This window comes from Cupressus sempervirens, chromosome 1, assembly GCF_028749045.1.
Source record: "Cupressus sempervirens isolate cs-2001-9-10 chromosome 1, ASM2874904v1, whole genome shotgun sequence".
NCBI lineage: Eukaryota > Viridiplantae > Streptophyta > Pinopsida > Cupressales > Cupressaceae > Cupressus > Cupressus sempervirens.
In genome coordinates, this window is record NC_143118.1 from 102,456,093 (window position 1) to 102,478,976 (window position 22,884).

Below are 22,884 nucleotides of genomic sequence, written 5' to 3' on the forward strand. Positions count from 1 at the left end.
AAGTTTCCAAATCTTTTTCAGCAATGATTGTCTTTGATGATTTTGTCAAGATCCAATATCTTGGACCCATACAGAGTAGATGTATCTTCATATTTTCTTTTCAACTGTCATAATTTTTTCCATCAAACTTTAGACTATCTTTCCTAAACGTTCTTGCCATGGATCTCCCAAAGTTGTTAAACTTTATCTTCAAGTACCTGATGCTCTGATACCAATTGTTAGAAACAATAGTTCACCAAGATAACTGAGAGGGGGGATGAATCAATTATCCAATAATTAAAACATTTATCAACCTTAAACAATATTATCCATTCAACCAAAGTAAATAGTAACCATAACAAGATGCACATAGACAATTACACTAGATATGTTAACTAGGGAATCAGAGGGAAAACCCTGGTGGGAATGATGCCCACAAGGTAATGTATTGATATAAATATTCCTTGTTAGAGGATGGACCCTGTTAGGAGTCTATTACAACATTTAGTACATAAGAGTCCCTGTTAGGAGACTTTGAATCCCTATTAGGAGATTCCAACCTTGTTAGGAGTTGTAGAAGATAGAAAGACCCACTGTCCAAATAGCTTATGGGGCAAGACCACTAAACTCATTGTCCAACTAATCTCTCAACTATTCCTTGCAGGATAATTGTGTGTAAAAACTTTAAATTCTTTCCTCTATCCTATCAACTGGACCAATCACTATCAGACCTTGTAGACTAGGTCACAAAACTCAGATCCAAGTATCCAACTTTGGATCACACAATAAAACCTCAACAATGAAGTTTCCTTCACTTCTTCTCTACTCTACTTATCTTTGCATTTCACTCTTCAATCATTTGCATTCATCCATACATGCTTCATTCATGTCATATATGATAAAATAAAATGTCCTTCCTTTATATCAAATCCATAGATCAATTCCCTGAGTTAGGTGTTACACCTTCTCAATTAATTATTATAGGACCACATTAAGAACATGTTACACTTATCCATAACATTAATCTTTTGCCTGGCAACTCGAATAATTTCCCATACACGTAAAATTATAACAAGCAAGCTTAGCTACATCATCACCAACGTGTCTTCTTACAATCTTTAACTTTGGCTTACCAGAATAACAAATATGCTAAGAGATATAACAAGTTTACCAGAACATGCCTCTATAAACTTTCTCTCATAATAGTCTTCACCAAAACTTGCATAACTTCTTCCAAACTTAATATCTTATGCTTCTGAGGTTACCTTTGTATACTAGACACATAGTATAATCTCTCTTTAACCTCACTACTGAAAGTACTCAATGATCTTTCCATACCAACATGATCTTTCCACTATTCTTCTATCAAATACCACAGAAAATCGTTGTGTTGACATCAATGACAAACATAGTCATGAATGTAACATATCATCATGATAATGATCTAATCATGTTACTACAATACTCCCCCGTAGGAATATCATTAGCATTCATGCTTCCAACACTTTTTAGGTTACCCTTTCAAGTTTCGATCTCCTTTTACAAGGATTGAACTTTTGTAATAATCAACATCTTTTCTTTTTTCTAAGAATACAATTTGCATATTTTCAAAGAAAACCCTTGCCTCTTCTTGTATTTTTCTTCTCTATGATAGGTTTTCTACATGCAAGTACTCTAAGGCATCATGGATTTGTTTTGCGTATTGCTCAAATCCTTCATTTTTCACGTCGTTGGAGCTCATTTCTTTGACTATGGATCAACTAGAGCAACCATACGAAATAAGCTTTCACACTCTTAGAACTGATTCTCTAACTATACATTAGATGTTGTGACCATGCGACACAATTAATTTTGACATTTTTGCACTATCAAAGCATGATTTGCTAACTACTAGTTTTCCTTGTGACCTTGTGATTCCTCATATTTTCCATGATCACACCTTTGCCACAGTTTATCCCTTTTCTTCATAATTGGTGGTGACCATGCAAAAAGACTTATCCTTAACTCTTCACAACTTCACTACATTCTAGGACTTAACATTTTTCTTCATTTGCATCTTTGCAACTTTAAGTGGAGTTTTGACCTTGTGACAGTGTGATCTCAAGCTTTTACAACCTTGTCACTATAAACTTTAGTCAATCACAAACTTTTGTGATGTTTCGATGGTCTAAAGCTTAACTGCCACATTCTCAATCACTCAATCATAACTTAATTTTTTATTCCATTTCAAAACCCTGTGACATTGCGATGAGCATTTCTTCTGACCATCAAATACTTTTTGCAACTTCACAACTTACAATCTCAACTTCCAGCTTACCTGTGTGATGCTACGATCAACTATTAACTTGACTGTCTCCTTCATCATCATTGCTTTGCAACCTAAAGATCTAAGTTAACATTTAATCCTACAACAATGTGACTACAAACTTTCACTACGTCACCACCATAACCCTAGTTTAGCAATAACTCTAGGTCACCTCTAAGAACTTGTGACTTTGTGATAACTGTAAAAATCTTAACTGCTACCATTGCCTTTATTATGGTCCCACTAATACACATTTCATTACCTCACTTCCCTACTTTAGCTAAAGTTTGATCATCTCCAAAATCTGGGGAGGTGATGATCATTGATCATAATTTGATTGATGATCTTGAATGAACCTAGCTATTACTATGTGTACTTCAGAAATATTGGGCCCACCGATCCAACTCAGCATCCACTTTGGTTTATATACTCTACCTTTGGCAAATCAAGACAAAACATTTGGTACTCTATACAACTAAAAAATGTTTGGCAACTCTAAAAATGACTGACCCCACCAATTCCATGTGTTAGCACCTCACTTTTCCACTTTGGTTTAATTTTGAGCACTTTCAAAATGTGGGGAAGCAACAACCATTGATCAAACAAGATTAGACAGTTCCACAAAACTGACCTTCCTCTATCCTAGTCACTATCTTTATCCAACCGAAGCATGCCAATCTATCACTTTCTCTAATAGTTTCCTTTTGTAGCCAATAGCTAAGTCCAGTCCCACCATCTCCATGTGTTGAGCACTCACATTTTCGCTTTGGCTATCCATTGTGCAACTCTATAAAGAGAAAATATGACAAGCGTCAATCTTCTAAGATCTAATGGCTATGACCATGCATTATTTTATATTTCTTAGAAACCAAAGAGGGGCCTATAGGAATAGGTGTCATCATTCTAGAGACTTTCTCCAAAACTCTTTTTTCCTTTCATAGGTAGGTCTGAAACATGATTATGGCCTTTCAATCCCTGTCATCAAGTCCTCACCACATGTCACTACATATTCACGCCTTCGTAACCCTGACCCTATATTTATCATTAACACTTGCAAGAGTGCAATTACCATTTGACTGACCACTTTGCATCTTCATAGCTACTAAAATAGTTAGAATTCAAAATGGGCAATGTTGCGACCAAAGCAGCTTCGCAACATTGTAACTTAAAACATTATAGAGGTGTGACTATTTTAATATGAAAAATAGCCACATAACCTAGGGATATGAACAAATAAATGAATAACCATAGTTTTGATGTATCCCTATAATATACTTGCATATCAATTTATGAATAATTCATTAAAATCATAGGACATGACTATTTTCTAGGGTTTTTTCATGAGGAATGAAAAAAAATCAAAAACCCTAAGCAACAAAAACACATTTTCTTCTTAATTTTCACAAAGTATTTCAATTTTTTTTGGCTAGGTGAAAAATCAAGCCAACATGATGCGCGCACACACACACACATACACACACATATATAATTGTTGTATGTGAATCAATGCACAATTGAAATTGATGATCATATATATTTATGGGATCATTCAAGGCACGATCAAAACTTATTTTGATTCCTTTGATATTTAGATAACTATCAATCTTTACTTTATATTGGGTTGCAGATCATAATGTTTAGTAATACATTATTAGACTTGTATTAATTTTGTAACAAATTGGGCATGATTAGTTAACACTAAAGAAGTGTGAGGATGAATGTCCATGTCTCCATTTGAAGACATGACCATTCACCCCCACACCCTTTTGTGAGATATGTATACTTGATCCACCCAAATAAACAAGGCATTAAAATCAATTAATGCAAGCACATCAAAGGATCGAAGGACATTTCAAGTTCAAGAATATTATATTATCTCTATTATTTATGTACTAACTTCTATAGATCCTAGAGAAAATCTATCCTTTTTCAAAAATGTTCATACCTACAACAAATTGTGCATTAGCAAGCCACGAATTTGAAATATAGTAAGAAACTTTACATGGTATCAGAGCCTTGTTAAGGAGAGATCACATTAAGTTTAAGAGATCAAATTTCACATTATGTTGTTGATGGCCACTACTACATTTGGACCCAAATTGCAACAGTTGACCATCGCCCAAGCAATAGTACCAAGAATTGGCTCTTGTTGGATGAGCATCAAACTTTTGACATTGCACTTTATGATAGCAAGCTCCTCTATCACAATTTTGATGGAAAAAGTCATCGTAATTTGGTAGAAGGATAGGACAAGAGGTCATCGTGACATTGTCGCAATTGCAATAGGCCACCATCATAATTATGACATCTTACAATATGACTATGTCATTGCAATAGTGACGCCCATGCTCAAAGGTCATCAATCAATTGTTGGAATGTCCATCATAAGTGTGATGGTATGCAACAATAGTTCCATAGATGTGATGGCTATCCATCAGATTCATCTCTCACAAGTGTGATAGATATGCTATGGAAATGATGTTGGTCCAACGAAATTATCAGTCATCGTAATTGTGATAGCATGCTGAATTTTTTTTTTTTTAAATGTTCTTCTTTGTTAGAAATGCATTTTACTATGTTTATCATGTGTATATGTTATTTAGCATAGGTCATGCAGTTTCCTCTTTGGCCGCTCTCATAGAGATTGTGTTTGACATTCATCTAAGTTGTCTGATTGATACTCCTTCTGCTCAAGCATTTCACAAATAGTGTTGCATTTCTATTTTGTTTTTATAATATTCTAGATAAGAAAGCCAACATCATGATTATTTCTTCATCCAGGAAGTCATGGATTCAACATATATTTTGCGTACAACATTAGTTTATTGAGGACTTGACATGAAAACAAGCATACCACCGCCAAAAGGCCACTTGAAAACATTTGGCAGTGGTCCACCTATTTTCATGTCAAGTCCTTAATAAATTAATGTTGTACACAAAATTTATGTTGAATCCATGGCTTCCTATACGGAGGAATAATCATGATTTTGGGCTTCTTATCAACAGTAATATAAAAAGGAAATGGAAATGCAACACTATCTATGAAATGCTTGAGTAGAAGTAGTATCAATCAGACAAGTTAGAAGAATATCAAAGACAATCTTCATGAGATGGGCCAAAGAGGAAATGGCATGACCTATGCTAAACAACATATGTGTGTGATCAACATAGTAAAATATATTTCTAACAAAGAAGAATAAATTTTTTTTAACATGTTCTTCAAATGTTTTCCTTGTGGTATCATTCAATGTTTGTTATATCTCATGTCTTGACACATGATGAGATATTGTGTTGTATTTACTTATCTACACATCTACCAAGGGATTTACCATTCCTTTTCATTATTTAACATTTCTTTTTATAAGGTCCTTTTAACGTGGTGTAGCTTCATTCATGTAGCAAAAGTTTCCTCCTTCTGAAGCACACTCTGTTTGCTCTCCTACAGATCTACCTAATATTACAAATGTCCTCAATTGCACAAGGTCTACTTTAATTGATTTCTTCTAAATCTATTTGTCTTTTATTGTCTTTTTATAATAGCTAATTTCAATATAAAATATTTAATACATAGCATTATATAAGTATCCCCTAAAATCAATGAGCAATGAATGTGATTTTGCGGAGTGTTTGCCAAGAATCACTTGCCTCTAAATAATGTATACTAATATATTGTGAGTATGATCTTAAAATCATGCTTAATAACTCACAGCATTATGTAGAAGATCATTTGATTCAAGAACCCTTTGTGATGGTTCCAATTGCTTATGTCGCAGTTCAAGTTCCTCTTGTTGTTGATGGTGTTTCCAGAGCTCTTTTCCTTGGTCCTTGCAATGTCATGATCCACTCTACCTATTGGTGTTTCAATGGGCAATGTGTGTCTTCCTTGCTTGTCTCTTGCTTGGAGGTTCCTCTTTCTCATATAATTTTGGTTGCAACTTCTATTGGTGTGGTTGTCCTTGTGGTTGCTAAGATTTGAACTCTGCAAGCATGTATATTCCATCTCTGAATTAGTATGTTGTGACAAGGCTCATTGAACATAACACCAATCAAAATAATATTCAATAGAGGTTAATTGAAATCAAATCACAAAAATTAATCAAATTTTAGTACTCTTATTTTAGTACTTAGCCAATGGAGAAAGTGGTATCCCAAGGATTGAAAATGTCTAAATTATCATATGGAAAGGGCACAAGTACAATGTTGTGCATCTCTTCTTCAAGCTTATACATATATGTTGTACTGAAGTTAAATATTTGCTAGATATATTTATTCTTGATTTGTTCATTATTAGTTGTAACTGACTAATATAGACATGCATGTGGTTAAGAAGATTACTTAGAACTCCACAAAAATTGCTAGAAAAACAATGAATGTTAAAGCACCTTCTTCCATCCATGACAAAGAAACTAATCATAAATTGTTAGAAAAGGAATGACTCTCAATGCTCTAATCCTAAATTTCTTAGATAATGTTGTTATCTAAATTCTACACAATTTACCACCTTTTTTTGTTTTCCACACCATTCTACTTTGTTGCTGACTAAAAGTATTTGAGTGGATAGTGAGATAGATTTCATACTATACACAACTCAGTCTAAGTTCCATTGTTTTATTTTCTATATGAAGTCATGACATGAGAAAAATCCTGGAAAACTCAATCGATGTATTTCAAAACTACAACAACATTGGGTCTACTAAAGATGGTTCTATAGTAGTAGAAACAAATGCAATACTCTAGAATTTTTAAATCTACACATGCCATGCTATCTAAGAATAGAGCTTCAGCCACATTTATTTTTCAGACAAGTCCCATAAATACAGTTTAGTAGGGGATCAAAATATTATTGATTACTATCCTTTATTTTTAATTGTATGTTCAAGTATAAATGATCAATTGTCGCTAGTGTGTGTTCATTTCTATTATGACTGACATTTCTTTCCAATTTTCATGTTTGGGCAAGTTTGTTATATCTTTATGTTCAATAGTAATGTTTTAGTGATCAACAATCTTTAGTGTGTGTTCAGTTCTATTATGGAAGTTTGATATATAGTAGAATGACTATTCTAAATATATAAGTACACCAAAATATGCTATGACAATAAGAAGTTCAATTTCATTAAGAAAGTTTTAAGATTCAACAATCAAGAAGAAAACTCTAGGTCCCATGAGGCATTTGCAATTTTGAAGGTTTCTAGTGGTATACTCAATTTTGAGAGGTGCAAATACTACTCTAAAATTTCTATTGATGTCATTTTTGTCCTCCATTTGGATCATATTTTGTGTTTTTTCATGCATTTCTTTTCTTATACATTGTGATCAAAATACATGTAATTTGGTTATGGTGAGTTAATGGGCAGCTTTCTCCAATTGCTATATGTAGCTAGAAAAATGTGGATACCACAAATAGAGTGTCCTCATTCAAGGCTATATGGTCATCATAGTTTTAGTATAATTAGTGATCATGCCTCTTACAAATGTGATTGATCTATGTCTAGTGTACATTTCTAGGAAAGTATGACTTTAAAACTCCTTTGTTTCAAATTCTCTTCATTTTTTTCTACTAGATGATTATAATATTGTTACACAATTTTTAGTAGGAAAATCTATTAATAATAGTTAATATTATTTAATTTTATATTTTCGAAGTATAAAATGCTACTACTATATTGAATACAGGTAATGATAATCCTTGGTTTGAATTTTGTCTTCCTTCTCTTACTCTTTGAAGGATAATCACTTATTGAGTTTGTGGACAATTTTTCTAGATAATTCTAGATAAGTATTCTCCAGAGATGTTTAAAACAATGTTCTACTCATATAGACTGTATTTCATCCTTGTATTTTAAAATCTGCATTCTTCATGAAGGTGTCAAGATATAAAAGAGATTGTGATCTTGACAAGAGCATGGGTTGTGAGTAAGGAATAACATACAAGATTAATATGGATCTATTAGAAAAGATAAAGTGCAAATTTATGAAGGCTTCTATGGATAGGTTTATGAGTATATAGAGGACTATGCAAATTTACAAAGCATTTTGAAGAGAGTATTGTGAGAAGTTTCTATGGAAGTTTTATGAGACTTGAAATAATTTTGGTGGAAAATTTGTTGTCATCATAATAGGAATTTGAGGAAGAGGGATTGTGGAAACAAATTATCCATCATCTATAGGAGAAGCAACATTTCAGACAATTTCTTGGCACCTCTTTAGGAATATATCTAAACAAGTTGAACGTTGCATTATATTGACCAACTCTACATATTAGTGGATATTTAATACTAATTTAATATGTGTCATCTAATAGCATGTGCATTCAAGAAAGGAAAAGGACTATCAAATTTATCACCTTTTTTGCAAATTACACCAGATATTCTTTAGTTGTAGCCTGAAAAGACTTGTTCCAGTTGTTTATATCATCACTGAGATTAGAAACCTAGTAAGTACAATGCATGATCTTTTGAAAATGCCAACCATTGCTACTAAATATTGTGATTTTGACTATTGTGCAAGGATAGCAGAAATTTCAATGATATTAATCTACATTTGAGAATGGCCTACAAATTGACCAGCAGAAAAGCATGAAATATCATAAAATATTAAAATGAAAAGGTGAACTTGGCATTTGGAAATAGTAACTAAAATATTCACGTACAAATTATAATTTAACTAAAGTATTTTGAAAGTAAAATTCAAACCTCAAATTAGTAGATAAAATTTATAAACCTAGCCAAAGATGTAGCTAACGAAGTTTGACTTTTTCACATTGTAATTTGCAACAAGGATTATAAATTGTGAAATTATAAATGTTACCTACTTTCTCCATTAAGTGTTGCATGTCATAGAGACTTTAAGATCCTCTACTTCCTCCCTATAATATTATTCAACATATCACCACACTCAAAAGAAATAATGAGAATAGTTCATGAATCAGTGTATACATTAGAATGATTTAATATCATTTGTTTCCACTGTTCAAATTCTTCTTCATGTCTCCAAATTTAGAACAAAAGCTATCAAATGCAATCAAACATGATTCTAGATAAATAGAAACAATAGAATACGTTAGAGAGGAATAATTTGAGGCAATCCCATAGAAATCTATTATTTTGAATACTTTATACACTGCAACTAAATTCCATAAATAAATGAGTTTGACTATGGTGTCCTTTTGCATTGCCTGAAACCAAGAGATTCACATAGTTAGTTGTCATGCAATCGTAGGTTAATGTTGAGCTTCACTTGGTTTTGGGAATAGTTTAATATTCTCTACTAATTAGGGCCAACCAAGTGAAGGTGTAAGCTCATTTGCGCCCCCCCCCCCCCCCCCCCACTTCCCCAAACATCTACATTCCTCGTTAATGTCCAAAATTTATTCATTCTATTAATAAAATGTAACATTAATGAATTATCACATGATAACATTCATTAACACATTAGTTTCATTAGAACATTCACATTAACATTGAAACATAAGATTCATTAGAACATTCACATGAACATTCAATAGAACATAAATAAAACATCTATACATAAACATCAATCATTATCAAATAAGTTGCATAAATAAGTTACATAAGTTCACATGCATCATTTCTTTTTTCTTTTTTTCTTTTTTTGTCCTTCCCTATATTGTTGCAAGGGCATATCCATGTCGTCATCAATATTTTTTCTCACCCATGGACGTGCACTCATTGTCCTTTGCAAAGTTTGGTTCTCTGCAATAATAAATAAAAGGGTTAAATTTTTAAAAATTGATACTTTAAATATTTTAAAGAACATTGTAGCATTCTTTACCTTGTCCAACCACATCATCTTTCCCACTGATTTGGACCTCAACACGCTCATCATCTACATCCCCTACAACTACAATACAAGATGTTTTCTTAATCCCAACTCATATTATAGTTAAATTTGTATTACTACACCAAATTCAATTCAAAATGTTTACTTGTATTAATAATTAGAAAATAAAAAATCGAATAGAAAATGTTTACTTGTATATATATTGATATTATTCTTCATCCATCTCATCATCAAGATCATTATCATAGTTGAAATTGTAGAAACCACTATCCTAGTCATCGTCGTTGTCATTGTGATCGATAGAAGCATCATCATCATGATTAGTAGCATCATCATTTGCTTCAGGAGCATCATTGACTAACTCTTCATCACAATCCACTTCTTTCTCTTCCTCGATATCTTCTTCTTCCATTGCATTGTACTTTATTAGCCTTCCCCTTCGATCATGTCTAAAAACAAATGACCAACCTGATTTATGTGGAACATCTAAGTAAAATACCTACTCACATTGGCTTGGAAGAACATAGGTCTCAACTCCTACTAGCTCAAACAACCTTGTATTAATCATTGGAAATTCATTCTCATGCTCAATAATAGTTCTATCATGATCATTTTGATTGAGTTGCATTTTGTACCATTTAACGATGAAGAGAACTATTTTGAAGGAATTAAAGTCACAGTCAAGTATATCAACCAAAATGCCATAGTATTGATTTTGAGATTGTCGAGGATGTAACTCATTTCTAGATGAAATATTGGTCACCTGGAAGATTACAGTTATCCTAGAATCACAAGTTCTCTTCATGTCATCTAAATATTTGATGCAAAATTTATAACCCTTGTAGAACTTAGTCTTGTAGTGTTTCACCTACAGTAATTTCAAACATGTATAAATTATTCCATCACAAGTTCAAAAACATACAATTGATTAACAAACTTATAAGTACCTAGAGATCTCTTAAACCATAGGCCAAATCTATTTCCTTTTGTTCAACACTAGGATCTCCATTAAAATGAGTTTGTTTAACCAATGAAGACATAGATTCCCATTTTAATCCATGACCAAAATGTTCACATTGTTCAATCCATACCATCATCCAATCTTTGATTGTTTGCAACAAACAAATGTATTGCATCCTATTGGTGTAAATAAGTATTTACTATTTACACTTTACTTAAGTTTCTTAGGTTAATGCATATTCATATTAGTTGTCATATAGACACCTAGGATTTTTCATATTCATATGAGTTGTCATGTAGACAACACAATAGTTTGCACTCCAATTGAGCACATGTTGTCGACTACATCTCTTTATGAGATACACCTTTAAATTCCTATCCTCTCATTGTTGCATGTACATTCATGCACAATGGAGGATAATCCACTCTTTGTGGACATGTGCTTAGTTGTTCCTTATCTCTTTGCATGACTCCTAGACATATCCATTGTCTTTATGTACAAGGCACTACTATGGTGTATTTATCCAATCATCTAATATCCATTCCCATTTGATCACCATTTGTCTCTCTTGTATTATCTATTGATCTTCTTGATCTTGGTGTTGAATTATTGCTTTCAAAAATTTCTTACATGGCATTAGAGCTATACCAAATTCTTACATGGTATCAAATCCATAGGAGTTTCATTGCATAATCATTGGAGAGATTTTTTTTCTAGGTCAAGATTGGAGCTTGTTGGTGCAATTCAGATGTTGGTATCATATTCAGAAGGTCAAAAAAAACCCTAAATCAACTTTTGTTTCATCAAAATCAGACATCTGAGGTGAAATATAGAGTCATTTGATTTTTGGATGTGTGACAGCGGCGATTCAGGAAAAATAATTACAAAGGTGATTTTCAAACAACAATATCTCCCTCATACGGACTCCTTTTTTTGAGCATTTTTTTTGTTTTGGGGTAGAATTTTGTGATTGATACATTATTGCAAGTTGTTTGCATACTTGTTCCTGAATTTTTTTGAAAATCACAAATCCCAATTTTTGCAACTTCAAAGGCTTAGTTCGAGCTCATCTGGACACATATTCAGGTGCTATATTTTTGTAAGTGCATGATTTTTTGTCTACCTTCCAAATCTGGCATCAATTTGGAGTAATTTTGAGTATATATAGTACTTTCAGTATTTGGTCATTTTTGGCCTATTTTGGAACTTGTAATTAATTAGATCCTTGAGAGGTCTTGTGCCTTATCTTGTTGAGTCTAATATAGCTTCATATTTGTTGTTTTAACCATCAAAATCAGAAGTCCATTTTGGTTCATTTTGACAGGTGGAAATTGTACATGCGCTAAGTATAAAGTGCCAAAATCATCCATTTTGGGCGGGGGGGGTTATTTGATTGAGTGAAAAGGGAAGCTATATCTTGTGTTCTTCTGTCTCCTTGATATTGTGCTCTTTCTTTTGCATTATGGGTTCTTTTTCTAAGTTAACACCACATAATTATGCTACTTGGAAAGAAAAGATAAAGGAACCATTAGTTGAAAAAGGTTTACTACATTATGTAACTAGTGTAGCAAAGAAACTAGATGATGATGTCGATGAGTCTCATAAAGAAGATTGGACATCAAAACAAGAAATGGCCTTAGGAACCTTGCTACAGAATATCTCAGATCATGTCAAATATCACATTAGGAACATTACCAATCCAATAGAAGTTTGGAATAAACTTGAAGCATTGTATGCGATAGTAGATCAAGATATGGCCTACACCATTGACGACAATCTTCTCAAATTGGATTCTAGGAATTTTGACACCATAAAAGATTCTTACCCAAGTAGACATGTATAGGGCACAACTTAAGGACTGTGGCAAACCCATCAAGGATAGAAAGTTGATCAAACATGTGATGACTCATCTTCCTCCTGAATATGCCACTTTTGTTTCCAGTTATAATGCTCACAAGTTAACAATGGGTAGTGCCTTCACTAAGCCTTCATTCGAGTCATTTTCAGGAATGTTGGTCTTAGAACATGAAAAGTTAGTGAATATGGGAATTCTCCTATCAAAGCCCTAATTTAACATTGGGAACTCTGGGCATATTGTGCACCATTAGTTAACAAGTAGTTAAACTTCCAACATGATTTAAATAATAAATATTTATCAATATCAAACTTGAACCTAAATAGTTTGAACAAAAATTAGAAGCAGTGAAACTTTTGAACATGAAACTTGGAAACTCGTAGCATTTTTGTTCTTGAATTTTGATTTATGTGTACGCATTATAAATTCTATGTTTCCAAATAGATTGAGAGATTTTAATCTTTTCTTTGGAGTGTTTTAGGGGATCCATTTCATTATTTATTAAAAAGATGAATGTTGGATCAATATGGTTTTTGGTTTATTATTAAACTAGAATTATATTGCTCTAAGTGACTAAACTGTACACATAGTTAACCTTTTTGATATTAGTTTCTTAAATGGTGCTTTTGTTTGACATGGTAGACAGTACTTTTTGACTTTTAGTTACCGTATTCATTGCAGTAGGCTTCCAAGAGCAAGCCTAATTCTAGGGGTTTGTTTTTCTATTATATTTACCAAACTCTTTTATGCCTATTTCATGGATGTGTTGGTTTCAAGGATATTATTTCATAATTTGGACTAGAGATATATCAACAATGATTACTTAGTTGACTATATTTCATGTTGTGTTTAATAATTATGGTTACTGGTGCATTAATGATGTTGTAATGATGATTACTTCATATTTTTAATGATGCATAATTTTATCTAAGCATTTGATGTTTGACCTATAATTATTATGGTACTTACCCCATACTTGCATGTGTTTCTTTTATCTTTCTGTTTGTCGTGTTTGATGTGGTTAAGGGAGTGAGTCATACTCACCTACTAGTCGGGATCTACACGATGTACCACTCCTTGCCATTGCCTATTTAGTTTAGATATATTTATATGCATGTACATGCTCATCATTTATGCAGAATGTAGGTACTAGGCATTGACTTCCCTGAATTGCCAGGATGAGCTTGCCCCATCACAATAACTTAATGGTAAGAATGAGGAGATAATGTTCAGGTCCAATCCCAACCATAGCCTAAATACTTGTCTTGCAAGGAGGACTCATAACTAACTTTCCACCCTTTTTAAAACCTGTGAGTTTATCATTGTCTATGTTGTTTGATTTTGAGTTTTGGTCTATTTTGGTAATGTTGGTTTTATGTGGATTTTGCTATGTAATTTATTTGGTAAATGATTTAATTATAATATTTGGGTTAATCATATAATTAAATATTTTTATTTTTTTGGCAAAAGTAGATGAGCCACTGAATATATATATTAATAAAAATTGGTTCAAGAGCTCAACTGGGAAAGAACTAGAAGAAAATCCAACATCGTCACAATATTTTCAAATGAAATCATTGATATTTACAGCACATTATATCGATGAGAAATTCAAAGTTACAAAAAGTAGGAGGATTCCCACTGAAAAATAGAAATATTTGAAATTTTACATTTACATAGCTGAATCGAACAGCAGGCATGGAGGACTCAAAAATCAACCAAAATAACCAATGTTGTAAAACATGCTTGGTGTTGGAAAAACTAAACCACAAGAAATAAGGTAGCCTTTAAACTAGCATTCTTCCATGTCCTCGCAAGAAGCACCCTCAGCAAAAGTGGAAGGCATGCCAAGTTGTAGAGAATAACCCCAACCAAAATTCAAGCATGGTAAAGGATCAACCTCCCAACCTGAACTTGAACCTTTAGCAATAACAACTGATTTATCAATGGAAGAAGGCACATTTTGAACTGTAGCAACCGAGGCAGACTAAGCACCTAACATAGATAAACTAACTTGGGGATACTGGTGAGCCCAAAATATCAAGCAAAGCAAACCCAGTTTTCTTCTTGTGCTTAGCCAATTGATGACCTAACACCCATACTATAACTTGCAAAGTCTATGTCAGGAATCATGAGTGATGCTTTTTGAAGGATTTTTGTAATGCCTTGAAATTCACCATAGCTTCATGTTTTTTCATGAGTAAAGATCTAGAAAATAAACCACCCACCAAGGCATTATCGGCTTACAAATCATAGCATTGCATCGTCTGTTTCAACTTATTATTAGCCCAAAATTTTGGTCAGACCACCTTAACAGCAATAATTTCCAAGTGCGATGTAGATTGTAATAGGTCCATAGCATTGGACAAGAATATCGATACAAAATTTGAAGGAAACAACACATGTCTTGAAGAAGCGGAGAAAAAATCCTCCCCGATGATGGTGTGAATCACATGACGAATAGAGTAAGAAGGAAATATAAACATGACATCTAGTGCTACATCATCCAAGGAAGAAAAAAATGCATGTTCTTCCATAGCTAGTTGAAGTTTAATTTTGAAATTTTTGGGGAGGATATTTCGATGATACTGGTAGCAGGAATCACATTTCAAACAAGCATCATACAGAGACGACATCTTGAGACCAAGTGAAATGGCAAGTAGACAAAGTAGGAAGATGAAATTAAGAAAAGGATCCATTTATCATATGTAGATAAATCCTTCCTCACACACTCAAAGGATATGAAGTACCTAATCCCATGTGATTAATATAGAGAGTACCACCAAAATCAGAACCCAATTGCAATTTTGACAGTCAAAGTACCAAATGACACCCCCAAACTGGAGAGCTTTTATATTGAACTTGCTATGTGCAAATCCACATGGCCAAATTGAAGCGAAATCATACTCAGGTGATGTCCACAAGCATGATGTAGAAAAAAGTTAGCAGGACTTACCATAAAATCACACATGTCAAACTGAATTTGATAATTAATGATCGGTAATTAGTAATAGCCTCTACAGAAGTTGTCAAATTGAATACAACTTGGTGGCAACCCACCACTCGGCTAGCACTACTCCCTTAGTCAAATCTGCCACTATCATCACACTTCCACATAATATCTAGCAAGAACTCAGTCAATTAGCACTTGATCATTGATGACCCCAACAAGCACCCATCAACTCAACACCACATGAAACTTGGTATACTCTTGATAACCACTAATTTAAGTTCTACAACTTAATCAACACTAAGACCAAGCTCACTTAGTAAGCACTATGTTTGAACTTACTCGTAAGCACTATGCCCAAACTTACTCAGTAAGAACTATGTCCAAACTTACTCGGTAAGCACTATGCTCGAACTTACTTAGTAAAAACTATGCCTGAACTTACTGGGTCAGAACTATGCTTGAATAACTCGATAAAAACATCATCCTACCCAATTTTGCAAATATTTAAACTCAACACATATTGAATCACGACAGGTACAAAAGCTCAACAATGGTACTAGGGCTCAACAAAGACCAAGCTTTTACCACCATTAAAAATGAGGGCAACTACTTCTGACATTCCACAATCTCATTAGAGACCAATTCCTGCAAATCTTTATACTGCTCAATGAATACAAAAGGTTGCACTATAAAAATAGTAATGTCATTACAACCTAAATTAGAGAGATAGTCGAAAACTTTGTTTCCCTCTCTATATGTGTGAGATAATGTAACCTCATGAAATTAATCAATTATATTCCAAATCTATTGAAGCACATACTTAAGTTTCCAAGAAGATGATTGCCTCTTGATACAAGCTAAGATTATAACCTGGAAATCAATTTCTATATGTACATGATGAAAATTCCCTTTTTTGGCAAGAATTAATCTTGAAAGAAATGATTGAGCCTCAACCATATTATTAGTTCCTGAAGGCAAAGGTGTCATTGTAATTACCAATATTTTGCTAGTGCAGTCTCTAATGCAAGCTCCCAAACCTGAAAGGCCTAGATTGCCTCTGGATGCCCAATCAAAATTGAGCTTGATAAATCTAGCCATAGGAGGTTGCCATTTAACTGTAGATCTATCTATAATTGTTTGAAATCTTGTAAATATGCTAGATCCTAATTGGATAAAAAATTATTTCCATTCTCGAATGATACCTCCATCCCAAGAGGTAATACCTAGATTAAATTTACATCTACTAACACTTGCATTGGTAACTTCAGAAATCGATTTTTCAATGATTTGGAACACTCTGTCTAGAGATGATGCTTCTTTTCTAAAAATCCTCTTATTTCTTTCCCACCAAATTACCCAAATTACTAATGTAGGAGCACATTTCCAAATCCCTACAAATAGGGCATTGGGGTAAAGAATTGGCTAGGCCTGAAAGATGTCCCAAATGGTATTTTGTAATGGAGTGGAATAGTTTAATTTGTTTAAAACAAACATCCAGCACTGATATGCAAAATGGCAGTTTACAAAGAGATGGTTGATTGTCTCATATTCTTCTTCACATAAAACACACTTAAAAGGAGGGGCAATACTTAACCTAGCCAATTGATCACTTGTTAGAATCCAGTGTTTAATTGCTAACCACACAAAGCACCCAGCCTTGGGTAACACTACCTTGTTCCAACAAAACATGAAGGCGCAAGAAGGAGGGTTTGCTGACTCTACTTGTTGGAGAAGTTTGTAACCTTCCTTGATTGAATAATTACCATTCTTAGCCAAAATCCACAATAGTCTATCCTCAACCTTTGACACAAAAGCCTGTCGATCTAAAAGAATAGATTGAAGTCATTGTTTACACTAAGAGCCTAAAGAAAGTTGGTCAAGATCTTTCCATATTACTTTCCTTGAAAAAATGCAAACTGCATCCATAAAGTGAACCACAAGATTGCCCCACTCTACTTCTGTAACTGATACACTTTCTTGTATGTTTGGCAGTGTAATTAGAGGAGGTTTCCCATTCCAAGAGTCACCCCAAAAGTTGATCTTATCCCCACAATTTAATTTCCAAGAAATATACTTGCAAACAATATCTCTAGACACAATCATAAAATCCCAAATAGAAGATCCCTTGGGAGGATCCAACATGGAGAATATTCTATGTGGATCATTATTATCTAAATATTTCTATTACATTATTTGACACCACACTGACTGTGATTTAGTATACATTTGCCAAACCAACTTACCTCGAAAAGCTTTATTCCTTGATGTCAAATCATGAATGCTAGCCCCGCCTAAGGCAAGAATATGTGCCATGTCATGGAGAGAAATAAGGGGGAGCTTCTTTTCATTAGTCAAGTTTCCAAACCATAGAAAACCCTTAATAAGTTTTTGAATTTGTGAAATTATAGAAGATGGTGCTTGCATGATAGCCATGTAGTAATTAGGTATTATAGATAGAAACAACTTAATAAGCAAGATTTTTCTTGATAATGATAACCATCTTACTTTCTAGGAGACAATTTTGCTCTTAATTCTTTGGAAGATGCCATCCCAAAAACTTTTCTTATTGGATCCCACAAAAATGGGAATCCCAAGATAAGTGGAGGGAAAAAGTCCTCAGAAAACCCCAAAACCTACACTATCTTGGTTGAAACAACTTTGTTTGTATTAAATAAGAATTTTTTTTACTTTTGGGGATTTATTTCCTACCCTGAAACTTTTGAATATTGCATTAAATTTTTCTTTATCTACTTAGCCTCTAAAACTAGTGAGGTACCAAACAATAATGTATCATCAGCAAACAAAGAATGTGTAATAGAAATTGTTGTACCTTCAATTATTGCTCCTTTCCACTTCCTAGATAAATGATTATGCCTGATAGTCCTACTCAAGGCTTTAGCCATGATGATGAATAAGGCTGGTGAAAGAGGATCACCTTGACAAACACCTTGCATGGAAGGAAAGTAACTTAATGCTAATCCATTAATGATGACTGAAAACCAAGCCCCTAAAATACATACTTGAATCCACTTACACCTATGTTTATCGAAACCCAATTTTTGAAGAACCTAGAAAAGAAACCTCTAATAGACTCTATCGTATGCCTTTTGCATATCTAACTTGATAACAAAATTGGAGGATTGACTACTATTGATGGAATGTAGGACTTCATGGGCCACCATTACACCCTCCATTATTTCTCTACCGGGAACAAAGCCTCCTTGTTCAGGAGAAATTATAGATAGGAGAGTATTTTTAAGGTGCAAATAAATAGCTTTAGTGATGATTTTATAAGTCAAGTTGCATAGGGAAATAGGGCAAAAATCTGCAAAATTTTTGGGCTCCTTAATCTTTGGAATGATTGCAATATTTGTAGAATTGAAGTACTTTAACATGGATTTAAACTTTCTTGATTCCTCAATGGTAGCTAAAAGATCCCAACCAATAAAATCCCAACAACTCTTGAAGAATAGTGCAGTAAAATCCTTCTTCCTCTATTATACCAAATATTATATTATTAGCAATTGTAGAAACAATTTGATCTCCAACTTGAAGAGCTTTCCAATCACCATACTAGCTTTTAGAAAGAACATTACTTGTTATGTGACAAACTAGTGGCAAATCTAAATGTGATTGTTCCAAACCATCCAAAGCAGAGATATGCACAGAAGAATTGATTGATGGGAGACCATGAGAGACCTTCAACTCAGCTAACAAACCTTGGCTAAAAGACAAAACCAACTGTAATAACATAGAAAATTTGGTTGTTGTGGGAAACACCAGATCCTAATTTTTAACTAAAGGAACCAAATGAGAAGAAACCATGATGTTTGTACTATGTAACGATTCTAAATGTACTTTATGAGCACATAACTTAGGGTCTGTATTATAACCTGGGAAAACTTCCTGTATGTCCTAAATAGGACATTGGCATTAAGTATTAAAATGACCCAATCTATCTTGATACTTATGAATTGTTTGCTCGTTCTGAATTGAAACTGACTAATCCCATAAATCCCATTGAGAATTTATGACCAAGCGAGAGGGAAGAGGTTGTAGCATATCTAACATCAAACAAACTCTCATATCTAAATGTGGTCAATCATAAGGAACTAGATCATGCTTGAGGAAGATTCCCAACTTGTTTGCAAATATTTCAATAATCTAAGGATCCCTATACTCTAGGGGTAAAGAGGGGAAGGATATCCAATGTGGCATAAAAGGAATATTAAGAGATTGAGGATTAAAATTAGGGACCCAAATCATAATAAATAACCCAAACCCACAACAAAACCATCATTTTTACTTATGCACCAGATCTCTAGTTGTTTTAGTGTCAAAAATGGCTTCAAAACATTTTGAATCTAAATGTATATAGAAAATATCCCTTAACCTAGACCAAGAAGAATGAGACCAATCTTTGATACAAGAAAAGAGCATAGAATTAGAGGAAAACTTACCAATTAATACAGTTTGACGAAGCAAATCGGTGGAGCTTTGCAACATATGATTTGGTTGTGTAATTGTCACCCTATCTGTAGGCTAAAAGCATGAATCTCATTTGAATTGGGATCAATCACTTGCTTCTTTCTCCAAACTTGATGATTTTTGGTTGGTTTGAAGGGGGCCCTAATAGGTTCCTGAGCATTTTTAGAAACCCTGACAATAGGGACTAATTTAGAACCTTCTATACCATTGGGTTCATTATGAGAAATGTGAGACACATCTGTAGGTATAGCTGCTATCTCCTAGACCTGATTTGTGGCCGACCGAGGTTGATATGAGGGACCTGGAGGAAACCCTTGACAAATATCAAAAACTAATTGTTTGGTTTGTTGACCATTCTTTCGACTTGGATTTGATTGACCCCTATTCACTAGAAACTTGGATTTTCTCATCATGTGGCACATGTTGTTGAAGTGGTTTTGAAGCCTTCTTTGAAGATTCTCCTTTTTCAAATGTCAAACCATACCCATATTGCAATTTCTCCCCAGACTCCTACTGACGGGTATCATGAAACCAAGGATTAACAAAGAAGGGTTTAGCTGGTTGAACCACTACTTTCCCTTGGAATATTGATTTTTTTCTTGAGCAAAAATGAGTTTCCTGAAAATGGTAGAATTGGAATTACAGTTTATCATGATTCTTCGTAGCCCGCTGCACTACAAGAATTGAAGAGAAAATAGTAGAAAGGGCATCAAGAGACGATTGTTGTTTTTTGAAAACCCTAGGTTGATTTTGAGCTATCTGCAGAGTAGTTGTTTAATCTTTCTGCGTTCCTTTCCTTGTATCGACACTAGCATCTACAACTACTCACACCTCTCTTCTAGCTCCTACACCTATCTCTTCCTCCACACTTACACCAATACCTGCTCTTGCTCCCGCCTTCACCACATATTGAAGATCTGTCATCATGTAATTAAATATTATTTGATTAAAAAGAAAATATCAAAGCATGAGAATATTTAATTAGTTTTAAAAACTAATTAAATATGTGCTTTAATTTAAAAGTCTTAATTTAGAAAATTGGTTAAAGAGAATAGAATATGATGATATTTAATTAATTATTAATTAATTAAATATGTACTTCAATTTAAAAGATTTAATTTAAGAAGTTGGACAAAAAGAGATAATTAAAATATAAAAATATTAAAGATTTAATATTACTTTATTATAATTATTTATTTAATAATAATTAAATTAGAGTTGCATTTAAATAATGAGATTTGATTATTATTATTATTAATTTAAATAATAAACTATGCTTTAATTAGTGCTTGCACTAATTAACAAGTGGAGGAAAAGAAAATATAAAAGAATATTTTAATTAAAAAGTTCTTTAAATGTGCATGAAAGAATTAAATTTAAAAGAATTGATTAAAGTTATAATTTAAACATATTTATATTTATTTAATTTAATAATAATTTATTTAAGAGTTTTATTTTTAATAAACTTTAAATAATATTATTACTTAAATTAATAAATATTATATTAAAAATGTCACATGATTTAATAAGGGAGAGAAAGCTTTAATTTGATAAAGTTTATTTTAATTAAATTGCATAAAGAGTGTGCATGAAAATTAAAATATAGTAATTAGACACAAAGGGTTTTTGCATGATTGCATGATCAAAGCCTTGATTTGTGGGGAAAACTCTTTATTAAAGAAATTAGAGCTCATTTCTAGATACACAAGTTTTGGGGAACAAAATTTAGAATTGGATTAAAAGAATTGTTAAGAGTTTCAGCGGGTTTGAATTTGCATGCATTCACATATTGTCTCATATTTTAGCTGTGGTTTTGAGGTAGGGATTGAAAACCCATTGTAGAATTTTATTAAAAGTCTGTCTACTTCGTATCTTCTTGGGTGTTTGCATATTGTTTATTAATTTACTATATTGATTGTTGAATAAAGAATTATGTTGTAGATTTTGAAAAAGGAAAACTTATTAATCAAAAAAACTTGACTGAGGAAAATTATAGAAAAACTGTAGAAAATTATTGTGACTGTATTCTTATAAACCCCTTTCTAATATAACAAAAATTTGATTATTAAAATTTGGAAGAAAATAATAAATTGAACATTTAGTGTTTCAACTTTAAATTTGTCATTAGAACTATGAGATTATCATGAATTTTCTAAATATAGATAAATATTATTGTTATTTCTAAAATAATTTAATTGCAAAATCTATTGGAAAAAGAAAAAAGATTAATTGAGAGGAAAACATGTTGTAACTAAACTTATGCATGCATGTGAAAACAAATATACTAAAAATAGAAGCTAAGTATAGTATGGTTACATGCATGTGAAAACAAATATGCTAAAAATAGAAAGTTAAGTATAGCAAGATTACATGCATGTGAAAACAAATATGTTAAAAATAGAAGCTAAGTATAGTAAGGATTACATACATGTAAAAACAAATATGCTAAAAATATCTAAAACACGTCGAGAGATATCAAGCTTGAGGTGCCTATCTATTTTTAATAATATTTTTATTGAAATAGGCGCCTCGAGCTTGAT